Below are 12,338 nucleotides of genomic sequence, written 5' to 3'. Positions count from 1 at the left end.
ATTCACTTTTAAAATGAAGAGCTCAGGCAGAAAAAAACAACAACAAATAGCCAGGTTAGTGAAAATGAATTTATTTACCCTAAGGGAAGAAAGAATATTATCTTGTACTGAAAGCATTTTTCTCTTCCTTTGATATGCTGTTCTTTTAGTATCAAAATATGTAAATAATCCTTACAAACTACTCATCTTGAAAATTATACCTATACTAAAACTTTTCATTTGACAATTTTCCAGATGAAAACAAATTACCAAATCCATACCTGCTCAGTGTTGCAAAACAACTTCTAAGATGTCCAGAAGTTTTTTGTTTGATTTTGTTCCATATTCCTTTCCTCTACCAGTGTACAAAGTACTGGTTTGTAACACGTCAACTAGGAAAATCCCATTCCTGGGCCTTTGGAAAGAAATTTAAGGGTGTATATATTTGCTTACATCATGACTCCAGCTGTTATGTTCCTAAAGTTACAAATGGCCACTCTTCATTTTAAAAGCACATTTAAAGAAAACTAATGTTAGTTCAACATGGGTAAACAGTCTCCAATGCTGTATAAATAAAGAATTCTCTGAGTTGTAAATAGTAGCTGCTCAAAGTAATGGAAGGCTGGCTGAGAAATACAGAAACAAGAGGTGTACACAAAGTTCAGAGCGCCTCCCTGCAACCCCCTTTCCAGCAGGGCAGAGAGGGGACAGGACATCAGAAACTTGGAGAGCTTGGCCATCCAGAGGTGCACTGAAGATGCCAAGACCTGAAACCCAACGCCATTCAGTCATTCTTTGGCTTGAACATCAACTGAACAGCCTCCTACTTAAACATCCAGGGGATTCAAGGGCAAAAAAGACCTGGACTCTGCCCTTGAGAAGCCTTCAATAAGCCTACCCAGAGGACAATGATACACGCCAGGGGTTGGCTAAATGCAGCCTCAGCCCCCTAGTCTAGCTGGCAGAGTGGATGCAACAGAGCCCATGTAATCCACAAAGTCGAAACACCTCCTAACTGAACCTTTTCAGAAAAAGTTTGCCAATGCCTGACTAGATCAGAGAACTTCCTATCATCCAGAAGGGTAACCAGAGCAGGCTACATGAAAGAGCTGATATTCGATCTGAGCCTTGTAGAATACAGAGAATTTCAAAGGAAATTGGAAAAGAATATAGTAAGGGACAAAACAGCCAAGATGAGAAGAGTGTGAGCAAGAAAAGGACCCAAACTAAATGGGTTACAGAGTATAAGCAGGGGCACAGTGGCACCACAGCTAATAGTACTCACATAGACTACACAGTTTAACCACTAATAGCACAGTTCCATCATGTTTGCTAACTTACTGGCAATGTTATTCCCCTTTCTTCTAGCTTCCTTGACATTTATGGCAACTCTCACCAGGACCTAGCAAAAGCCAAAGTGCATTATGAAAGTTCAAAACATACTTGTTCCCTGAATGATGACTATATCCAATCGCATATTTGCATGTGAGTTTAATTTCAAAAACACTTGTATATATTATGGCCTTTAAACTTTTAATTTTATTTAATATTTCATATATCTTTCTTTTTATTAGAGTATACATGATTTACAATTTTGTCTTAGTTTCAGGTGTACAAGCAAAGTGAATCAGTTGTGAATCCATTGCTTTTTAGATTCTCTTCCCATATAGGTCATTAGAGAATTTGGATTTTCATTTAATCTTCAACCATGACAGACATTATTACTTCCATTTGGCAAATGAGGAAACCCTGGACTTACTGCATGTCCCATATGGAGTCAGGAGCCAAGGAAATTGGACTGGAACCCTGGATTCCCCCTTCCATTCTATGACTTACTTTAGGAAGATACTCCTATTGGAGGGCTTGACACATGGACTACATTCAAGACTAGAAATTCCAATAATAAAATACCAAATAATCAAAGAGAAATGCTTTTTGTGGACATATCCTTGCCAAACCTAAACAGTGGCGTGCTTGTGCTGTGCTTAGTCGCTCAGTTGTGTCCAACTCTTTGTGAGACTATGGGCTGTAGCCCACCAGGCTCCTCTGTTCACAGGGATTCTCCAGGCAAGAATACTGGAGTGGGTTGCCATGCCCTCCTGCAGGGGATCTTCCCAACCCAGGGATCAAACCCAGGTCTTTCATGCTGCAGGCAAATTCTTTACCATCTGAGCCACCAGGGAAGCTTGGTGCTATGTTATATCGAGATCAAATACCAGGAGCTGGAGGTAAGTTTATCCTGTGCTTCAAAAGCTCTGGTCAACATACACATTTTGTTACAACAGGTACTAGGGCAAAGTTCACACTGATTAATCTGAATTTTCTAGAGACAGAAACAAAACTCACCGACCAACATTTATCTTGGCAGGCGGATCACCTTCTTCTCCACTGGAAAACATAGTGTCCTTAAGAGGAAGGCATCATTAATTGCCAAGATTTCCCTCATAGTCCAGTGGTTAAGAACCCCCCTTGCAATGCAGGCGATGTGGGTTCAATTCCTGGCTGGGGGACTAAGATTTCCCATGCTACGGCCAAAAAAAAAGACTAAGCCCACACACTACAACAACTGAACCCATTCGCCACAACTAGAAAGTCAGCGCGTCTCAACAAAAGATCCCACAAGACGCCACAAAGATCTTGCATGCCACAACTAAGACACCCGAGGTAGCATAAATATATAAATATTTTTCAAATTTTTAAAAAATAATAATAATTCCTCTGTCCTTCTGTACTGGCAAGTACACAATAAACACAGTTTGAATGAGTCCCTTAGAAACCGCAGTTGCCTGCCAACCGAGTAATATCTTCTTTTCAAGGAAGGACCGTAAAAGAGAGTCTAATACTTGGCGACCGAAGTATTTCCGGTGCAAGAGGATGAGGCTTCCATACTGAATGTCTCCACCAGCAGGATATTCGAATGATGAGTAAATCAGCATGGAAAACAGGAGCGACTCTCACCATCTGTCATTCCACAGGTCAGACTTTCCATAACTACCAAGTTGGTATAAATGGCTTCTTTAATCATGGAAGCCATTTCCTCTCAACCCCTTCCCCATGCCTCTCCACTCACATCTCACCATCACTAATCCTTGAAAATATCTCTTCCTGCATGATTTTTGTGTTCCTTTAACACAAGCCCATGTAGAGGCCTGCATAACTAAGCTATTTCCATTAGAGTTAACTTCAGGACAGACAATGGTTCCAAGGCAGGTCTGAAAACCATTTTGAGAAATGGAATAACTCTTCTTTTGGAGTGGAGGTGGACTGGCTGGCAGTGGAGCACAGAGACATTTTTATGCTTTCAGGATGAGAGAAGGGACTACGCCTGCTCTCTGAGGTCCCGGTCCCAGCCATCCTGCCCATGTCATCTCCCAGCATCTATCATCTCCTAGCCTTTTCCCAACACCCACCTCTTGAAGCCAGGGCAGCCTCAGAATGCAAATCAGGACATATAACAGCAGAGGACAGAACAGAATCAAATACAAACAGAATCACAAATGAACCTAAATACAGCTTAGAGACCTGGCCTAGGAAGTATGTTCAACTGTTTTCCCAACTTGGCCTACTGGAATGATGCCATGAAGATAAGCATCATTCTCCAGCATCAGTACCAAGGAAAGAGAGGCAAGAACCAGGGACCAAGCCAGGACTGGAGATAAGCAGCAAGACTAAAGGTAAAAACTTGGTGGTTAATGGTATCCACAGACTTTCCTGACAGTCAAGTGGTTAAAACTCCACTGGAGGGGCCATAGGTTCAATCCGATTTGGGCACAAAGATCCCAGATGCCTTGTGGTGTAGCAAAAAAAAAAAAAAAAAAAATCTGCCTTGCACTTACATTATTCAGTCAATAAATCATGTCCAACTCTTTGAGACTCCACAGACTGCAACACAGTCTTCCCTGTCCATCACCAATTCCCGGAGCTTGCTCAAATTTATGACCATCGAGTCGGTGATGCCATCCAAACATCTCATCTTCTGTTGTCCCCTTCTCTTCCTGCCCTCAATCTTTCCCAGCACCAGGGTCTTTTCCAGTGAGCTGGATCTTCATGTCAGCTGGCCAAAGTATTGGAGCTTCAGCTTCAGCATCAGCATCAGTCCTTCCAATGAATATTCAGGGTTGATTTCCTTTAGGACTGACTGGTTTGAGCTCCTTGCTGTCCAAGGTACTCTCAAGAGTCTTCTCCAGCATCACAATTTGAAAGCATCATTTCTTCGGCACTCAACCTTCTTTACAGTCCAACTTTCGAATCCATACATGACTACTGGGAAAACCATAGCTTTGACTATATGGATCTTACACAGTGCCTCAATATAGCCAGTCTCTACTCTCTGCATGCCTTCTTTTATTTTGGTAACTCACATTTGTTTTATTAATTATTTAACAATGAAATAATCTAGGCTTATGCTGGGGAAAAAATGTAAAATACAGAAAATAAAAAATGAAACAGAAAGATGTATGGGTGGGAAAAAGAAAAGAAAGTCCATAATTTCTCCACCCAGAGAACCCACTACTAACATTTTCTTATGGCCTTCCAAACTTGTTCTTGCTTCCATGTCTTTTGAGGAGGTTTTTCTTGAACTGCTTTCAAACATCAAGCAAAATTTAACTTTATTTCATTTGGAAAAAAAATCAGTTCCTCTGAGAAGCTATCACTGACACACTTTTCAAAGGCACTGATGATTAAGGATTTCTTTCCAAAGAATATAAATGTTTGAGTCTGCATCTTTTTCCAAACTAACAATGTCATTTCGACCCAGGAATTCTTTTATAAACAACATGAGCATCCTTCAAAGGGTGACACACAGGAGCGACAGCTTAGGTGATGGGTACAGAGGAACTGATTATACTGCTCTACTAGTATTAGGGTATATTTAAAATCTTCCATAATAAAAAATGCTTTGCATATACACCTCAGTGCTAACTTACGTACAAACCAATATGCGAAGCATTCACTAAATGAAACAAACAATACTTTGTACTTTCAAAGTGTTACTCTTCAATAAAATATTTGTAAACATCTTTTTTTGCGGGGAGGGGGGCCTTCGCCATGCAAGATCTTAGCTCCCCAACCAGGAATCGAACCCGAGCCACCTGCAGTGGAAGCACAGAGTCTTAACCACTGTATCAAACATCTTCTGATTTAATGCAAAAACATCTAAGACTCAGCTGTGACTATTGGGCTCAAAATAGTGGTTTCTGCCATTTTTAAGAGTTTCTTCTTTGGGCCCACTGATGTTTTTCAGATTCTAAAAAAAGCTGTACAAAATCCCATACCATGTGGAATATTCTTTAAAATAATTTAGCTAGCAATTAATCATTATCAATTTTAAAACATTTTTAAAAGAGAGAGTGGCTCAATGAATAAGAATGCTGAGCACTGAAGTGGGTGATGATGGGCATGTGGGAATGTATTATACTACTCTCTGTGCTTTTATGTATTATTTGAACATTCCCATACTACAAAGTTTTTTGTTGGTCTTTTTTTTTAACTTTTTTTAAATCACTGTGAATATATTGTTCCTATTGTGAACAAATCCTTCACACCCACTTCATTGGAGTTGTTTCAGTGGAGTGTGCCCAATGCTGGTCCTAGCACGTCTGTTCCTCATGACCTGCCTGTGGGTGGGTGTTACTGGTCCCAAGTTGATATCGGAAGAAAGTGGGACCCAAAGAATCAAGCCACTTGGCCAAGGACTCAAGACAATGAAGATGGGGGAAGAACAGCCACACCATGGAGGTGTCTGCTACACACATTGTTTGGTGCCTTTCTAAGTACTATTGTACGTGAGCATGTCTGTTTCATTGTCACTTGCAGTATTTTAGTGCATCCTGTTTTTCTAGAAAAATGAATCAGCCAGCCCCTCTCTGTTTATCCCAGATAACAAAACAAAACAAAAAAGGCCTGAGAACAATATTGGTCTGACGGAGGCCATCCTGACTGTAAAAGGAAACGTCCCTGAGTCAGTATCCTCAGTGAGAGACATCCCTTCATAAAACAAACCAGAAATATTCCAACAGGGTTCAAATAAGCATAAACATCCACACAGTTCAGTGGAAGGTGCTCTGAACTCACGGGAATTCTGGCTGCTTTGGGAAGGCTTTTCCCATCTCATTGAAGATTCATTCCATGAACTCTATTCCCTCAAATGGCTTGGGCTTTAAAGCTTTCAGAAAGTCTTATTTTTCCCCTTAACTGAGATATCTCTTCCACTCCTCTTTTCTGCCTCTCTAAACTCTATCCTATCCTTAAAAACCCAGCTCAAGGAACGGCCTCCTGGGTGGCCTCATGTAACCCCTCCCCAGGCTGGAACTAAGTGTTTCTTTTTCTGTGCTTTCTTAATAAAATGACTGTGGTCTCCTTTAATAGATTCCCTTGCATGGCTGTGTATTATGATAAGCCATTTTCATATTTCTCTCTAAAATCCAATGCTGATTATTTAGGACAAAGGCCATTCAATCATTGTTACATCCCACAGGCCCCGCAGATAGCAGAAGCTCAGTGTAGAAGGAAAATAAAGGAGGAAGGAGGGAAAATGCTGCTTTATATGTAGAGGCCAGAGATTAGACTGATAAATGAGTTAGGATCGAAACTCACCAAGAGAAGACAAAACGGATACAGGAAAACTACTCTTGAAAATCTATCTGAACACTCATTTGCTATACCATTTATAGCCTCTGTCTTATTAAAACCAGCACACCCAGTTTTTCCTCCAGCTTTAGGACAGACAGCTGGAGAGATAAGTAGCTTTCACTTAGTCATCATATTATGGTCATACCCTGAGGGTTTCCTAGGAACCAAGATGAGCAGAAGAGAAAAAAAGACTCGCAACTCATTTCACACTCACTCCAGGGTATACCCTCTGAGAACCCAGAATGGACCATTACGCAATCCATCTTCCCTTTCTCTCTGCCCCCACCCCACCCTCTCTAGGCTCACAACAGTTTTATGTGGGTGCATTCAATGCATACATAATGTAACTCCACTGTGCGTCCTCAAGTTCACGACTACTGGAGGCTTATGGGTTTCCAAGAACCAGCCACTTTCATTATCTCAAGCTGACCTTAATCTAACCAAGGATTTATTTGGAGCCCTTTAAAATCCCATACATCAGTATTACTCATGAACTCTAAAAACCTCTACCACAGATACAAATGAAAATGTAGAATATTCTACCACCCAATAAAAGAAAATAGCTGTTCAAGTACACACAGAGAAATCTGGAAATAGATAGATACCACAGTGGACAGTAGAAATAAGAATGATGTTTTATGGCAAATTCCCCTCTCTCTTGTATTTAACAAAGAACTATGAATACTTTTGAACTAATTTTTAAGAGTTACTTTTTAAAGGCTACTATCAGGTTCTTAGGGATGGACTGAAACAAGAGATTCCAAGGATAAAGTCTGTGCCGTCTGCAGGCAGGTTCTCTCGGACACTGAAGAACGGTATGAGGGGCTGCCCGAGCCAACAGGCTGCCTGCCCAAGTTGGCCATGAGCCGGGGCTCAGTATCAGGCAGTCAACAGATCTGTCCGGGTGGCTGGGGGTGTGGGCAGACACTGAGGCGCTAATACCAAGCTGGGGGTGAGTGGACCAACATCTCTGAGCATCCATCCGTGCCCTCCCTGGTGCCAGACGCCCCGCATGTGTTTATCTCTAATCCTCAGAATGACACCCAAGTCAGGCAAGAAGCTAGACAACCTACCCAAGGTCACCCAGCCAGAAAATGGCAGACAGCCAGGAGTGGAAGCGAGGTCAGTCAGGCTCCAGAAAGTTCTCTGAACCCATGGAATTCAAAGATGTGGTCCCCACACACCTGGAGCTTACAGATCGATGGAGAAAAAAGTAAGGGCAAGGTTGGGTGTGAGAAATCCCAGTGAAAGGTTAGGGACTCGGGGGAGTGGGGAGTCCAGAGCAGAGAAACTTTATAAAAGGCAAAGGTGAAATGTGAACCCAGGTCTGTCTGGACCTGAAGTCTCTGGGCTCTGCACTGTCTCAGGCTGCCTCTCCAAGCTGCAGGAGCCTGGGATGGCAGGGAAAGTGCCAACTTCGAGAACAGTGAAGTGACCTGACAAATATAAACGTGTCCCCTTTCCTTCTCCCCCTCCCCAAAGACCTCCTGGCCTCCAGAAAGAGGCAAGGCAGGACACCACCTCCAAGCCCCTGACATCGTATGATACCCAGAGACATTCAACCCAGAGATGTTTCATGTTTAGGCTGCTGGCCAAACAAGGAAATCCAAGATAAACCTGTCATTCTGTCATGACCTCATCCTGCTGCGAGACAGACAGAAACAATGGCAAAGAGGAACAGCCCTGCGGTGTTTAATGGCACCTTTCAGGAAGAGATGAAACTCCCATCAGTCGCACCCCTCTGAGGTGGGGAGCAGGGACTCCCCTGAAAGCAATCCAATGGTCCCCCTGCAACCCCTCAAAGGGTGAAAAATAGCACGGCTTCCCCTCAGACTCTTCACACTAACTGACAGGAGTTCCTATGAGGCAGGGGTTGTCTACGGTATTATTGAAAGAGAAATCAGGTGTGCAGTTGACAGTTTCTTCAATCTCCACACTCTTTTCACTGGCATAAAAACAAAAATGTCCCTTTGCTCAAGCTTCTTACTTTAGGCTTTAACTGAATGCCAAGGGGAGGCCAACAGTTTACCTTTATTGCCCGAAGACGAGAGGGCCCGCTTGGGGTGACAGTTAATCCTAGAAACAGGCTGACTCTGGGGACACTATTACTCCAATGCCCTGGTTCTCTCAAAATCTCAATGAGCTAACTTCTAAATTTTGGTTTTCCAAAAGATAGCCCTTTGGAAGCATTTAGGGTTCCACCACTGCACCCTACTTTTAGTGCCCAATTAGGGACTTGGCTCCACTTAATATCTATACACTTCGATTTTTTAGTTTATTTTTGGTCCTGGGCTCTATTGTACACTCTTGAGCACTTCTCTAAGTTCTTTACATAGACTGACTCTCTTAATCCTGGAAACAAGCTTGTTGAATAGGTGCTTTTGTTATCATCTCTGTTTAGGGATGAAGAATCTGAGACACAGAGAAATTATAATGTGTGTCATACACACAGGGTCACACTGTTGGTGAGAGGCAGAGTTTAGAACTGAACTCCGATACTTGGACTCTATACCTGTATTCTCAACCACTACCATATACCATCTCCTCTAAAGAGGAGAAACTTGGTTTCTTTATGTTTCAGATAAGGCACTCACAAATGGAGGCAGGGTACATGGAGCATAAACAGGCTCAAGGTCATGTGTGGACGTTGTAACCTCAATGGTATGAAACCCAAGGATGTAACTGGATCTCCTTTGAATCAGTCCGGTCAGTCCTCAAGTTGAAGCAACAAAATTCATCTTTCAAGATGATCGTAAGTTTGTCTGACCGCAAAGCTCAGCTGGACTGACAAGTGCGGATGAAGGACAGTATTCAGGGATCAGTTGCCTTCAAGTTCACTTTCAAGTGCATTAAGGAGGACCCTTTGGAGATGTCACACAACCAAGTGTCATGTTCTCCATCACTCCTCCTGCACACACACGCCCACGCATGTAAAAGACTTCGTAAAAGACTTCTTTTAAACATCACAGAGTGGGACTTCCCTGGTGGTCCAGTGGTTAGGAGACCGCCTTACAATGCAGGGGACACCAGTTCGATCCTGGTCCAGGAAGATCTCATATGCCTCAGAGCAGCCCATGTGCCACAATCGCTGAGCCCACCTGACCCAGAGCCCGTGCTCTGTAACAAGAGGCCACTGCAGTGAGAAGTCCACACACTGCTCGTCTCAACTAAAGAAAACCCACACAAAGACCCAGAGTAGCCAATAAATGTATCAATAAATTAAAAAAGAAAAATCACAGACTAACATCTACTCAAAACATGTTTCTACAGAAGCTGAAACAGATGTCTAGATCGTTATCTAGATACCATATATCTGCACCTCAAGATCCAGCTCAAATCTAATCTGTCCAATTCCACTGACAGTTATTTTTGCAAAAAGTTATCACTAGGTCTGCCTCACTTGCCTCCAGGAATGAACCATATCTCCAGGCTGCGGAGACCACACACAACACATTTTATAGAAGAATCTCAAGGTCTTTGACTACAAAGAATGCCGACAACTGTTTGCTCAAAATGACGCAAGTGAAGAGAATACAGCAATGCGGAGCATTGTAAAAGAATTCATGTCACTCTTGGTAGGAACAGTTCTCCACTGGGTTTAAATTTGCTAAATGAACCAGAGATCCTGAAAAACACATTTGCTGCCATTCTGACTTATGGTCCTGAAAATGTCACAAAGTGACAGGCTTCTCTACCCTAGCTTTCACCTCTCTTGAACTGTTCGGAGGTATACTAAAGATGGCATTTTAAACGGCAAAAACCATGCACAACAGCTTCGAGGCCTCCCTTATAAAGAAATAATCGTTGTTTTTAAACTTTTCAAGCTTCTTAAAATTGCTTCTTCCCTGTCTGCTCTTCCAGATGGTAACACTGATCACAGAAGTCTTTGTGAAACTGTATTTCAGTGATTTTTTTTTTTTAACTCAAGTAATGTTATTGGAAGGAAGCAGAAAACCACAAGGCCCGAACAGAAGTGACTAATGCTGGTAGCAAGTGCTGGAAGAAATAAGGCCCCACAGAAAAAGAGGGCACTGCAGCACACTAGCCTGTTGTGTGTCACTGCGGCCAGGACTGTTTGGAGACCAGTAACCAGATTTTCCAGCTCTCTTGATGTGTTAACCAAGGTAACCAAGTGTAACTCCTTTCCCTGGCAATCTTTAGCTAAAAATGAGAGAAAGGAAACAAAATAAGAAAATCTAAGGAGAGGAGGAAATTCAACTAAAACACTCAATTCAGTAGAAGACAGAGTTTTCTTGTACTGATCTCAACTATATTACAGATCTATTTTTATTTTATTTTTTATTATTTTGGGGATCTTAGTTTCCCAACCAGGGATTGAACCCCGCCCTCCCCTGCGTTAGAAGCATGGAGTCTTAACCACTGGACCACCAGGCAAGTCTCTTTATTTATTTATATTTCAGATTTATTTTTAAAGAACTACATACATTCTATTGTCTGATGTTCTACATTGCAGGTGTTCTCAAAAACTTACATGGAAGACATGCCAATGGTCTAACAGTAAGCTCTTTGAATTCCTCTACTATCATTTCAACATGTTGGCACAGTTTCAAAATCAATATGCGGTTTTTCTTTGGTGCTATAACCATGTTTGCTCAGGATCCCCAAATGTCTTCATCATTTCACTTTCCTTATCTTTATTCTTTTAACTCTCACTCACTTACCTTTATCTAAAGAATACTTTGATAGAAATCATGAATTCATATGCCACATCCTTCCCCTGAAAAGCTATTAATAATACCTCTGTTACTACTCACTGCCTCCTACCTGCCCTCTTATGACATAATTGATAATAACTATCTCTTCATGAATATAAAACTGTCCATCTCAAAAACAGCAACAGCGAGACTTTCCCGGCAGTCCAGTGCTGAAGACTGCACTTCAAATGCAGGGGTACAAGTTCAGTCCCTGGTTGGGGAACTAAGATCTCACATGCCACAGCCAGAAAATAAATATGAAAGGAAAGGAAAAACAACAAAAATCAAAAGCACCAAGGGCAGGGCTTCCCTTGTGGCTCAGGAGTAAAGCATCTGCCTGCCAGTGCAGGAAATTGCAGGAGACCTGGGTTCAATCCCTGATCCAGGAAGATCCCACTTGTCTCAGAGCAACTAAGTTTTGTGCACCACAACTACTGAACTTGTGCTCTAGAGCCCCGGAGCCACAACTACTGAAGCCCTCATGCCCTAGCGCCTGTGCTTTGAACAAGAGAAGCCACGGCAATGAGAAGCCTGTGCACCACAGCTAGAGAGCAGCCCCCACTCACGGCAGCTAGAGAAAAAGCCCAAGCAGCAACCCAGCACAGCCAAAACCCAGCTGTGCTGGTGTTTATTTGTTTCTGGTTTTCACATGAAAACTAAATACATAAAATTAAATATTTAATAAATAAATATTAAAATAATAATTTTTAATTTATTTTTTAAAAAATTATTAACTATTTATATTAACTATTTAATATTTATGAATAAATTTTAAAAAAATTTTAACCAGCAAGGGCAAAGGAAGAAGGAGCCTAATGTCAGAACAGATTGTACAGCTGGTAGAATCTCAATAAAGTTACTTTGCAGTGGGGTGGGGGAACAGCAAGGGGCTTGTTTTAATGCAATCTTATGAGCTTTTCCCAGACAACAATGTTTTAGTTAGAACCAGGTTGATTAAAGCACACTGGGGATAATGTTGCTGTTACTATTTTTCCAAGTACTAGTATGTTT

At 41.9% G+C, this 12,338-nt stretch overlaps 1 protein-coding gene across 2 annotated transcripts in view; it reads right to left on the bottom strand.

The window, feature by feature from the left end:
* Positions 1 to 12,338, bottom strand: part of WWTR1 (WW domain containing transcription regulator 1) — a 144,975-nt gene that overhangs the window by 103,956 nt on the left and 28,681 nt on the right. The window lies entirely within an intron of this gene.

The sequence above is a fragment of the Budorcas taxicolor genome, chromosome 1 (assembly GCF_023091745.1).
Source record: "Budorcas taxicolor isolate Tak-1 chromosome 1, Takin1.1, whole genome shotgun sequence".
Lineage (NCBI taxonomy): Eukaryota > Metazoa > Chordata > Mammalia > Artiodactyla > Bovidae > Budorcas > Budorcas taxicolor.
Note: the sequence above shows the minus strand (reverse complement) of the source record. Positions and strands in the feature narration are given on the sequence as shown.